This window comes from Sturnira hondurensis, unplaced genomic scaffold (assembly GCF_014824575.4).
Source record: "Sturnira hondurensis isolate 20B ecotype Veracruz unplaced genomic scaffold, ASM1482457v3 Scaffold0013063, whole genome shotgun sequence".
Lineage (NCBI taxonomy): Eukaryota > Metazoa > Chordata > Mammalia > Chiroptera > Phyllostomidae > Sturnira > Sturnira hondurensis.
This window is the reverse complement of record NW_028085694.1, coordinates 6235138-6248694: the sequence shown is the minus strand read 5'-3', so window position 1 is coordinate 6248694 and position 13557 is coordinate 6235138.

The window sequence follows — 13557 nt, the reverse complement described above, 5'->3', positions numbered from 1 at the left end:
TTAACTATACACACTGTTCATAGAACTTAGGCAGGTCAAAAATATCTTTAGCACTATCTCTGGGTTTTGGAAACATAACTCAGCAAACTCTCCAGAGAAATAAGCTTTTCTGGTGCAAAGAGCTGGAAGCCACAAGAACAGAATGAAGCAGGGGTGTGAGTGAAAATGGCAGGCGTAGTCTACCACATAGATATACTATTAGCTGTTTCCAGACCCTCTGAAATAATTATGCCTACTAAAATTTCATTAAACTCACCACATGTTTAATTGATCCACCCACATATCTGTTCCTTACATTTTTCTAGCTTTTTCCTTCTCAGATTTTTTCATTATAAAACATGAAGTTTCAGACAGATGATCTATGAAATCCCAGACAGTTTTAATAAAATACTGATTATATAACTCTTTCTCCTTCTAAATCTCTGCCCTTATCAACTGGCTCAGAGAGCAGAAACTTGGTCTAATCTTTTTTTTCCCCCACAAACATTTATTCCAAGAAGCTAGAAATACTTAAAAAGAAAAAGGAATGCCCTGGCTGGTGTAGCTCAGTGGATTAAGCGCGGGCCTGCAACTCAGGCGATCGCGGTTTGATTCCCAGTCAGGGCACATGCCTGGGTTGCAGGCCAGTTCCTTGCAGGCCAACTCCCAGCAGGGGACGCACGAAAGGCAACCATACATTGATGTTTCTCTCCCTTTCTCCTTCCCTTCCCCTCTAAAGATAAATAAATAAAATCTTTAAAAAAAAAAGAAAAAGGAACAATTGAATAAATACTGGTCCTTTTACATAACAATTCACTTTTAAATATTAAATTAAATTAAAAATTAGTATAACTTTGCAGAAAATCTGGAAAATAGAGAAAACCAAAGAAGACAACTATTTCAACTAATATGTTAATATTTAATTATATTTATACTTTTCAATTTCTATATAATTACAATTACATAATTATGCAATTTTGCACTCCATTCTTTTCATTTAACATTGACTATCCAAAGCATTCCCATATGTATTGAATGTCCTTTGTAATTAAATATCTTTATATTATTTCAAGCAATATAAATTAGAATTTGCTTTAGTAGTTCTAATTGAGAAGACTTTGCTTATTATCATTTCTAATCTTTTTACTTAACTAATATAGCTTTGTCCAAAACTTTTTCCTAAAATCTGGATAATGTTTTAGGTTAGAATCCCAGAATTTAAAATTGAAGCAGCTTTCTAGGTCAAGGGAAAGCAGTTAGGATGATCAGAGCAGAAGAAAAGACCACACCTGGGGAGACATTGTTTTACCAACAGATCCCCTTCGTCTGTACGTCAGTTGGAGGATGACATTTATTTGTGACAAATTCACACTCTGGTTGTTTTTGAAAGTTTCAAGAATGGTATTACACACCATAAAAAATTAATAGAGAAAAAAAAAGAAAAGAGGGAAGGAAAGGAGGAAGAAAGTGCAAAATAATGTACAAACATGGACTATTCTTACACCTATATGGATTTTGTAAATTGATCTTCCACTTCCCCCCATAACTAATGACATTTACCTCATCTGGGGGGAACATAATCAAACAATATCACTCTGTCCTCTCTATTTGCAAAGGTTTGTGTGATGAACAAGGAGGCGGGTTTTGGAAGTCATTCTATGTCTCCGGCAGAATGTTGTTATTCTAATATGTGGTTTGGAACTGGGGTGTGAAATTCTCCGTTGGAGACTTAGAAGAGAATGGAATGTTATTTCTCATTTGGAAAAACAATTTTGAAGAACAATGTATCTTTCCAAACAAAGCTTCTTCCACTACTAAAAATGAGAGAAAACGAATGGAAAAAAGGGCAAACTCTTAAATTTCATCTTATATTTTTCTTTTATCAAAACTACCTTATGTTCTACTAAACTTTTTTTTCAGAGTATCTTTATCCCTATTTCTCAGTTCCCTCATTTCTCTCCTTTTTAAAATTCTGTTTGGCAAGGGTGACCAGCTATACCGGTTAACCTTTGAAAAATAACTTGGGAAAATGTCCAAGATGCCTAGCCATAGATAATTTCATGGATACTCTCTTCCTATGATATAAATCACAGGTTAAACCCAGGGCCACTGGGTAATGTCTAAATGCTTTTTGGCATAGCTCAACCAGGGTATAAACACCCTGAGCAGAATTTAGACACACACTATTTCTTCCTCATAAATATTCTTGATTCAGGTCAATGTAAGACAGCCCTGCTAAAAGTAATATCAGTTTTAGAAAAACAAACAAACCGTATATATAGTGGTTAACTATTGCTATGTGCTGCAAGTGATCATCCAACCACTGACTGTGTCACTTGGTGGCTCTTAGATGAACAGTGGGCTTAGGCAGGCTAAGAAGAGCAGGGAGCATGATCGTGAGTTCATTTTCAGCAGCTGCAGACAGCTTCCCTTGTGTAGGGTACCTAATCTCTTAGCGTTTCACTTTACAGCTCTGTGAAAATAAGTCCAAAAAATATTAACTGACCTCTGAAGTGATTTGGTGGAATACTATCAAAATTATGGAAAGCAAATATCAAATGCTAGACAAACATTTAAGAATTTTTGTTTCTATTTAATGGTTTTGGGTTCCTGGGCTTTTCTCTATTTTCTAATCTTTTCGTTCTCTGCACCCTCCTCTTACTCTTAGAGACTCAGTAAGATGAGCTGAACTTTTTGTGTCGGAGGAGCCTGCTCTTAATGTCAACAAAGGCCATAAGTGCTATAAAGATAGTAAAATAGGGTCGTATGGAACCTTATGAAAAGGAAAGCTACTTATATGGAGTGGTCAAGGATGGCCCTTTGAGTGGCGGCAGCTGCTCTAAGACCTGAATGATAAGGAAACATAAACCATCAGATGAGAAATTTCCATCAGCTGCCACCACATCGATCCACCTCATGAACTCTGCCCTCTTTCCTGGTGCTAGTGATGAACTCCCCCTGCTCGTCTCTCTCACGTGTCCATTGGATTCCACCCTCTCTTTCCTACTCATGGGAATCACACAGTAATTATCTTTTGGCTCTACCACAAAACCAAATATTTCCTTTCTAATGGTTCATTAGATACATTGTGCAGAGATACATAAACATTTTGTAATTCTTTTCTATCTTAAAAATACTCTCAGTTACCCCCTTTGTTATCCACTCCCTGACATTGGAGATTTCTTACAGTCTTTCCTCTTTGTTCTGCCACTCCACTTCTGGAGTTACTCCAATCATGTTTCACCCTCAGCACTCATTGAAGAGCTCATATCAAGTTCACTGATAATCATAATGTTGATGAAGTCAGTGGTTAACTATCTAAACCTGACCTATCAGTAGCCATTGACAGAGTTGACTGCTCTCCTTCCTGAAATACCAGCTTCACTAGAAACACTGGGCACCACACTAGCCAGGATTTCTGCCCACCTCACTGTTCGCTCCTTCTCACGTCTTTTGATCTCCTCTCTAGATTGTGGAGTTCTCCTGCAGCTCAGCTCTCACCCTTTCTCTCTTCTGCCTCTTTGTTTACCACCTGGGTAATTTCATGGATGTAATCCTCATTTTCATATTGGTGGCTTCCTAGTTTATCTCTCCAGTTTGATGTCCCAAATGCTTATAGGTATATTGTTGCCTGATACATCCAACAGAAGCTTAATAGTATTTCAATTTAACATGTCCAAAAAAACCCCTGTGGCCCAAGAGGATAATTTATTGCCTTCACCAGAAAGGGAAACCTGGGAGGAGAAACAGTTCTGTGACAGAAATGCAAGCATTGCATATTGGAGCACAGTCTCCAGGGTCATCGGTCACATTGGGCAAAAGTTCAAGAGAGGTTAGGGCTGGAGTTAAAGAGTTTGTGGAAGGTTTCTGATTTTCACAGCAGCACAGCTGTCAGAGGCAGGACTCTTGCTCTTCCAGTGGCCAGCTACTGGTGTGATCTTTGGACTCAAACAGGAGGAAAAAGTTTTTATTTTTTTGGTGTGTTTATATTCTATTTTTGAAAGAGCCTGTTTTGTTTGGGGGAGGTAATCTAGTAGAAATAGATTTGCTAATCCTGTTTATGTTATAGTAAGCATTTACATTATTTAAAAAGTATTATATTACTAAAAGTATTTGTGTGAGCAAAATAACCACTATCGTTGTTATAGATAGTGAAATATCAATACTATGATGTTGTATCTGATACTAAAAATTTTATCATTAAGAACATAACACCTATAAAGCAAACAGCATTATAAACAGGACAAATCATAATATGTACTTCAGACGTTTCACCAGGTGTGATGTGATATGAATAAATTTTAGCCCTAAATGATTATGGTACATCAGGGGACAATTGTCTTACATTACTTGAAGGATGTGAAATTTACTATGGTAAGTCAGTTTAACTAAAATATCTCTTACAATAATTCAATAGAGACAAAAACTGTCTGACATGACAAATTTAGATATTCACTTGGTTCATTATAAAAATTAAATCGCTTTTTATTGGTTAGGGTGATATTGAACATGATATTCAATTTGAAAATGTCAGGGGGAAATTCAGAAAATCAAATTTATAGGTATATATCTCCTGAAATTCTAATTAGAGAATTGTGGTGTACCTTATTCTGTATAATACAAAACAAAACAAAGAACATGAGCAATTTCCTGCATGACAAGATTTAAGGTAAATAGAGAAATGAGAAATTTCTACGTAGGTGAGCTTATTCCTCTTAATTAAATATATTTTTAAGGAATGAGCCAATTAGGATGCATTGAGTTTAGAAAAAGCAAAACATTTGGATACCACACTTACATGTTTTTTAAGTGCTTCAAATTCTCCAAGTTTATGAATCAAAAACAAATACAAGTAAAGATTTTTGGGAAAACCGAGCTATTTTAAGATGTAACCTTTTAAGAAGTCAAGATTTGATATACCCAGAAAACAGTCCACGGAATGTGATTTTAAGGAGAGAAAATGGGATATGAGGAAATACAGGGATAGAAAAATCTGTGATCATTGACCAGCATACTCCCATCTTTCTTTACACTGAATCCATGGTTTATATTAACATTTACCTGCTTGACTAAGCTGAGAACCACCTGTGAAAACTTGCACACTGTCTCTTTGGTTTTCTGGTGGAATCCTCACTGCATTTGCATTGGGGGGCAACAGGCCTTCCTGTCCCCTCTTTCTGCTTCTTGTAGGTTTTTGAATGACAATGAACTGGCCTAGAAATGGTCTCCATAGCTCTGAGCCAGTGACAAAGAGTCTTGACTATTTCTTAAGATCAATGCCTCCCTGGATCCTCTTTAGCAACTTCTTGTCACTGGGGCTCTGCTGGCAACCCTGGCATCTGCGTCATGCTCCTGCTTCCTGTCCCAGGAGGGAAGCTAGGAATTTCGATTTGTAAAGGGTGCCTTTCTTTGAAGTTGGAGCTCCTCTGTGGCTTTCCTATACGTTATCTCTGAAAATGTGACCCACATGATAGATGTGAAACACTGAGTTGAGTGATTTGCAATTCCTTCTCTCTGGACCATCAGTTTATCTGTAGTTGGCTGGCAAGTTTGTAGATTTCTACAGAGCTGCCACTTTCAGTGGGAAAGGAAGAAGCGAGTCCCAGGTTATGGCTGTCCGGAAGCCTGTAGTGAGCCAACTGGGACAATTGGGGCTGGAAATGGGTGACTCAAGAGAAGAACACTCTGCACTCTGTGTTGGGCTTCTACTGAATTGCCACCTGCCTCTTCCATGGTCTCTGCCACACTCCTGTTTAAAACTCTGTTTCTGAAGTCGTGGGCTTCCTCTCATTTGTCTCTGGGAGCTGTGGTCAAACATCATGAAACAAACACGCAAAAAACACTGCGAAATAAAAATGCCTTTAACTGAGAGAGCTAATCAACAGGGATAAGGCGGGAAGCAGCTTCATGGATCCTTAAGAGGGAAAATCCAAACCCCCCGTGTTGCTTCAGGTGCCAGCAAGTAAGGAGGGAGTTCCCATGAATGGAGGTGAGGTGACTGCAGAGAGCGAAGGGTTATAGTGACAGGACCGGCACTGGCCAGTGTTGCTCTGCTGGGAGTCCATCTCCCAGTCTCTACCCACCATGCCCTGTCCTTGTGACTTTCTGTACTTAAATATAAATTATTCTTCCTTCCCTCATTTTCATTTTCCTTGTGTCAGTGACGTGATTCAGAAAGCACTGGGGCTGCGTTCCCACTGGGAAAAAAGCAGCCGCCATGCCCGCGAGGGCCGCTCACCCCGGCTCGGGAGCCAGTGACACGATGGAGCTTGTTAACTTCCCATCTTCTTCTTTTATATTTTTTGTGATACATTTTACAGAAACTCACCCTGGGGAGAGAAGGGCCAGTTGCCTCTTTATTACACTGTAGAAGCGCCACATTAGCGTTCCAGTCTATATATTATGAAATTAAGTGGATACCCTTGGGGTTAATTCCTTGTTGTAATTGTAATGAAAAGAAACAATTTCTAACCCTCCATTTAAGATCTATAACTATTAAAATCCACTGGTCTTGGTGACTCCCGGGGCCAGTGGAGTGCTTCAATGTGCATGAAAAAGGGCACTCCTACAGTGCCCAATATCAGTAATTTAAAAAATAACAACCTCCAAGTGGGAAAACGAACAAATGAGTTTTCCATTTAGCCCCTCCCTGCTGTTTACCCATGGTGTGTTATATTCATCAACAGTGTGAAATTATATGCACATTAAAATTACGGGCCTGGGTTCTAGGATTTGGGTTGGACCAGAGGAGGAGAAGGGTACAGCGTGGTGCTCTACGGGATGAAAGTTGGAGTGAATCATCGTAAAAGATGGAATTGTGAGGACCGGGAGGAAGGACCGTGTTTGTTCAGGGAAACCAGCACCTTGGCTTGCTCCCCTGCTGCCTCCAAAGCTTCCTCTGCCGATCTGAGAGTGGATTCAACACACGCTCTCAACTGCAAATTGATACACGCTCTGCTTTATAATATTTAGCTTGCTGTAATTCAGTTTATTGTCAGCAGTCAGAAAGGTACCTCCTGCATATGACATCTGATTTAATTTTTTCATTACAGCTATTATAGCCATTAAAACACCAAATTTACTAGTGTATTATCATCTGACACAGTGTAAATCACTGGTTGGTGCATGCACAGGGGATGATGACAATAATTTAAAATAAAAGAAAGGGACAATTCAGTTCATAATAGAGTTAGTATATAAAAAGAATGAGACTTTGTGAGGCTTCTAAGGTTTCTGGTGGGAGTTCTTTTTAATAAATGTATTTGCTCCATTGTGGTTGGCACGGTCTTTTTATTTCTCTCTTTTCACTCATCACGGTAGGAACTGCTTCAGAAGAAAGGAAAAACAGTTGTTTGCTTGACAGAAAAGGAACAAACTAAGAAATAATTTTATTTTAAAGATTTTATTCTATTGTCTCAAGAAATGTGATGAAACATTTTATTTACAGTTTTTTTTCCTGACAATCCATTGTGTTCCATGTCAAAACTTATTAAAGGGACATTTTTATTTTGGGTGACTAGACGCTGTTAGTTCATTCAGTGTAGCTCCCGGGCACTTGTGAGGTGTCTCAGAACGCTCACGAAAAGTCATTACTCCTCTGCTGTTCTCATGCCATTTGCAAATCTCGTCCTTCCCAAATCTGTCTCTTCAGTAGTCATTTCAGAATGCCAGCAGAGGGCTGGTAATGGCCCATCATGTTTAGTTTGCTGGCTTGTATCCGAACCAGGCAGGTGGTCTGGGGAAAGTAGTTGTCCCGTCTCAATCCAGTTCCCAGCTTCCTCCGGTGCACTCAGTCAAAACATTTTGCCAGCCTCCTGACCTGAGCTTCTCATTTGTCCCTAACTGGCCGTTTGGAGAGAGGCTTGTGCGATGCCCTCACGAATATCACGGCGAAAGGGAGAACTGCCTTCCACTGAAGGCCACTTGGGAGTATCCAACCCTTTAACTTTTTATTTTGAAGCAGTGTTAGACTTACACAAAATGGCAAAAATTATACCAGAAGTTTACATATACCCTTCACCCAGCTTTTCCTGATATTAAAACTTACATAACCATAACACAATTATCTCAAGCAGAAAGTTAAAATTGCTATACTGCTATTAAATGAATTACAGTTTATTGAAATTTCTTCAAATTCAAGATTATTTAAATTTTATCATTTTTTTTCTTAGTGTCTTTAAAACATTTTTAAAAAAGATTTTCAGGATCCAGTTCTGGAATCTACATTGCATTTAGTTGTTATTTCTTCTTAGTGTTTTCCAGTCTGTGAGAGATTCTCAGTCTTGTGTTTTAATACTTTGATATTTTTCCAGGGTACTGGTCAATTATTTTGTAGAATGTTTCTGGAGTTGGGTTGGTCTGCCATTCTATCATCATCAGATAAGGTTATGCATTTTTGGCAAGAAAATGTGACCATGAATGTGACCTGTGAGTCACAGGCACAGAACATAATGTAGCTGTCTTTTTCCTGGTAATGTTGACCATGATCACTTGGTTAAGATCGTATCTGCTGGGTTTCTCCATGATACATTTATTTTTTTCCCAATATATTAATTTTAATATTCAAATTTTAGGGTCTTTGCAAGGGGGTATGTGTTTGTGTATGTCAAGAAAGAGCCATCTTCTCTGTTTCATATTTAAATAAGCCTTAAGATTTTTTCCACACCCTGCATTTTGCAATCCAGTTAGCATTGAAGAATTTGAAATACTTGATGAAAGTCATCCTTGGTGATATGATCCTATGACAAGAACTTTAATACTGGATGGAACATGAGAGCAATGCAAGCTTGTGGCCTGCACTTGGAGGCAAGGAATGTGTGAACTTGGCCAGTGGCAGATGTTGGCATTAGTTACTGGGTCAGGAAGATGAGCAAAATATGGAGTGTAATTTGAGCTATGTTCTGGAGATTACTTGTTTATTTTACTAGTATGTGTAATTTTTTTTGTAAGTGCCTCTGTCGCCCACTATACTGTGAGCTCCAGGAAGTTGCAGATTATAAACCAATGTGATCCATAACCTTCTTTTCCATCTGTGAGCTCCCTTTAACTATTCATAATGTATTCACAGGTCTCAGAAAATAGGTGTAAACATCTTGGAGGCCTACCACATTTGCTGAGCGTCTGAATGAGACTAACATTATTAGTAGGAGACTAACAATATGGGCCACAGAAATAATAGCAGGAAGCAGAGACCTCTTTCTATTATTTTATTTCATTTTTTAAATTTATTTTTTCTTTTTATAGGATCATTACATTCTAGGTGCTTGTGCTTGGTATTTTACATATGGTATATAAAAGATTGGTTTATTTTCTCTGTTTTTCACATGTGGAAACTAAAGTATCACAGGGCTTAGTGACTTACTAAGATTTACATAGCTAGTAGATGGAAGAGACAGAATTTTATTCTTTGATGTTTTACTCCTCACTCTTCCTCCCCATTTCTTAAAATTTTAATTTAACACTACAGCAGAGAAAACAATCAGGATGGTGAAATTCTCTGAAGCCCAATTCTCTTCCTGCTTTTCTATTATCTATCATCCATCTCTATTATTTGCTATTTCTGTTAAACAATAACAGAAAATCAGAACCAAAAGGGAAAAATGGCCATGAATAGATCAAATGCACCATGATTTGACAAAATAAAAACAAGTCAAATCATTTTATTAATATTTTAAAACAAAAAAAATCTGAATGCAGTAAAAGCTAAGTTTTTCTTCTAGGGATTGCAATGTTTTCAAGAGCCATGTTAGTATCTCACAGGTCACTTGAACTGAGTTAGTAAAGGAGACTCATCAAGAAATTAATATTATTATAATTGATAATTGCTGGGTCAAGGGCAGAAAAATGTTCTGAGGGATTATAAATTCAGAGAAAGTTATAACCACATTAAAAACCTGTACCAGGTTATTGTGGAAACTTGTAGAAATACTCCCAAAGGAGGTTACAACCAATGGGTTATATAATTTTATGACCTAAGTCATATATATGAGGATAAGAAAAGATTTTCTTTCTTTTGGACTAAGGCACAGAGACATCAAAACCTCTTCCTTAGTCTTTCCTGTTTTCGCTAGGCCATGTATTCTTTATCTGTGTGGCACTATTGACATCCTCAGAGGCCAGCAATTGGTGAAATCCATCCAACCATGGAACAAAGATTCTTCTGAGAACAGCTAACGGTTTATGTGTCAGATCATTTCTGCCTCTGATATTTTGCCAGATTCACTGTATAGGAAACTTGAGATATCTAAAGGCTGTCTTTGATTCATGGTCCCTTTATTCAAGGCATAATATTTCTGACATGTACTTCATATATTTGAAATTTCTCAGTTTCCAAATAGTAAGGCACAATAGTCTACATATAGTTTTTCTAACTGCTTCTTATTTTCTATTATTTTTAACCCCCTTTTTTCCCTAAGATTATATTTTATTGATTATGCTATTACATTTATCTCAATTTCTCCCTTTTCCTTCTCCACCCAGCACCCCCTACTCCCTCAGGCAATCCCTACACTATTGTTCATGTCCATGGGTCATGTGTGTAACTTTTTTTGCCGCTCTATTTCCTATACTATACTTTACATTCCCATGGCTATTCTGTAACTACCTGTTTCTCACTTCTTTACCCATTACCCCACACATTCCTCCCATCTGGCAACCATCAAAATGCTTTCTGTATCCATGATTCTGTCTTTATTCTTCTTTTTTGCTTAGTTTGTTTTTTTAGATCCAATTGTTGATAGATATGTGTTTATTGCCATTTAATTCTTCATGGATTTGACTTTCTTTTTCTTAAATAAGTAAGCTCCTTTAACATTTCATATAATAATGGTTTGGTGATGGTGAATTCCTTTAGTTTTTGTTTTTTTTTTTCATCTGGGAAGCTCTTTATCTGCCCTTGGATTCTAAATGGTATCTTTGCTACCATTTAGATAGAGCAATCTTGGCTTTAGGTCCCTGCTTTCCATGACTTTGAATATTTCTTGCCAATCCTTCTAGCCTGCAAAGTTTTTTTTGAGAAATCAGCCAACAGTCTTAATGGGAACTTCCATGTAGGTAACTACCTGCTTTTCTTTTGTTACTTTTAAGATTCTCTCTTTATCTTTAGCCTTTGGCATTTTGATTATGATGTGTCTTAGAGTGGGCCACATTATATCCATCTTGTTTGGGACTCTGTGCTTCTTGGGCTTGCATGTCTATTTCCTTCACCAAATTAAGGAAGTTTTCTTTCATAATTTTAAAAAAATATGGTCCCAATTTCTTGCCCTTTCTCTTGTCTTTCTGGCACCCTTATGATGCAAATGGTGGATCTTTTGAAGTTGTCCCAGAAGCTACTTACACTATCCATGGAGGTGGTGATCCATTTTTTTCTTCTTGTTCTGATTGAAACTGGAAAAGATGGTGTTCATTCTACCTATCACCTACCAGACCCAGAAAGCAGAGACAGGGATTGACTCTTTATGTGCACTTTATTGAGATGCTTGGTTATTTGAGAAGACGACGGGTTTGTGACCTAACAGACTTCTTAAATTCTATTTTAAAATGGCCCTTTTTATAAGGAGAACAAAGAGTAGGTAAGGGGTTTGGAATTCAGAGAAAAGTTAATTGAATTAAAAAAACTGCAGCATTCTTGCTTGGGGGATGGCCTATAGCTGTGCCCCAGGCAGTGGTCTTTAGCTGTGTCCTGGTTCTGGAGTGCAATGGCTCAGGTACCATCATGAGTTGCTTGCAGATCTCCTGAGGCACAAAGGTGGAAATGCTAATGGTCTCCTGGATTCAAGTTGGTCATACCTTTAGTTCCCACCAGAACAATAGCTTTTACCTGCATTTATTACTAAGCTTATTAGCTATTACTTAAACTAAAATTTTCTAACTTTTGAGCCCACCATGATGATTGCTTGTATTTTGCTTCCTATGTTTCAAATCATTGATTTGATTCTCAGCTTCATCCACTCCACACTTGTTTCTCTGTAAATTGTTCTTTGTTTTGATAAATGTATCCTTCATTTCTGACAGGATCTTTTTTATGCTGTTTAGGTTCTGACTAAATTGCATGAGTATCCTTATAACCAGTGTTTTGAACTGTATATCTGACAGATTGCTTACCTCATTTTGCTTAGTTCTTTTTCTGGAGTTTTGATCTGTACTTTCATTTGGGACTTGTTTCTTTGTTTTTTCAAATTGGCAGCCTCCTTGTGTTTGTTTCTATGTATTAAGTAGAACTGTTATTACCCCCTGTCTTGCTCATGTGGCCAAATATACTAGGTGTCCTGTAGGATCCAGTAGCACAGCCTCCCCTATCATCCAAGCTGAGTACTCAAGGTACGTCCTTTATGTGGGCTGAGTACACTCTTCTCTTTTAGTTAAGCCCTGAATGCTGTTGGCAGGTCAATGGGAAGGATTTACACAGGCCAGTCAGTTGCAAGGACTGGCTATGATCACTGACCACCAACTTCTGCCCCTTCCTCCACACACGGAGGATCAGCTGTGCAGGGGCTTGGTGGTGGTGCTCTGATGAGGTCTGTAGCTGTCCACTGGATATGTAGGTTCTGGGATTTTCTGGGTGTTTCAGGCCAAGATCCACCCCCACCTGTGTTCTGCCCAGGGTCACCCTGACTGGATTATAAGGCAGTCTGAGATGGCTGCTAGTTGTGTTGGGCTTGGAGATTCCCAGGTGAAGCCAACCTGTGAATCTAGGGTGACTGATGCTAGTGCTGGCCCTGGTGCCACTTGGCAAGAGGTATGGGGGATGAGGGCTCACTGAGGCTGAATGTTGCTTGATTGAGAGTATTTAGAAAGTTGTGAAGTGTGAGCCAAGACTAGCCATTCATATGGAAAAGTCTCTGTTAACAGTTTGGGTAGGCCTGTGATTTGTGTGGGTTGTAGTCTCAGGGGATCTCCAGAATGGGGCAACAGTGTTACCCAGGTTGATGGTATCTGCCTGCTGGCTCTGTGGCTCTGCATGTGGAGGGAGGAGTTCAGAAAAGGGGCAATGGCCTCTGCCCACGTTTCTGTCTGGGAGAAAACTGTCCTTTAGCTCCTGACTTGATGCCAGACAATTCATTTCCTCCCTGTGTGCCACTGGTGCCTTTCAAGCTGCTCCCCTGGTGCTGAAACTCAGAGGGAGTGAGTTTGAATAAGTCCATGTGTGGATTCTTTAAGAGGAACTGCTTGGGACACAAGAAGTTTCTTCCCCCATTGGTTTTTGCAGCCAGATGTTACAAGGACTTATCTTCCTGGCACTGGAACCCTGGACTATGGGGCTTGGTGTGGGGCTGGGGCTCTGTGCTCCAAAGATATCCCTCTCAAATGTTTATCCACCACACATGGATATAGGACCAACCCATTCTGTTTCTCCACTCCTACCAGTCTGGATGGATGTGGTTTCTTTAATTCTGTAGTTGGCAGACTTCTATTCAACTCAATTTCTGATGGTTCTGAGTAATGGACATTCTATAATGTAGTTGCACTTTTGATGTGATTGTGCAAGGAGCTGGGCCATGTTTATCTATACTGCCATCTTGACTGGAAGTCCTCAGATCTTCTTAAATAAAATTTTTTAAAGATTTTATTTATTTATCT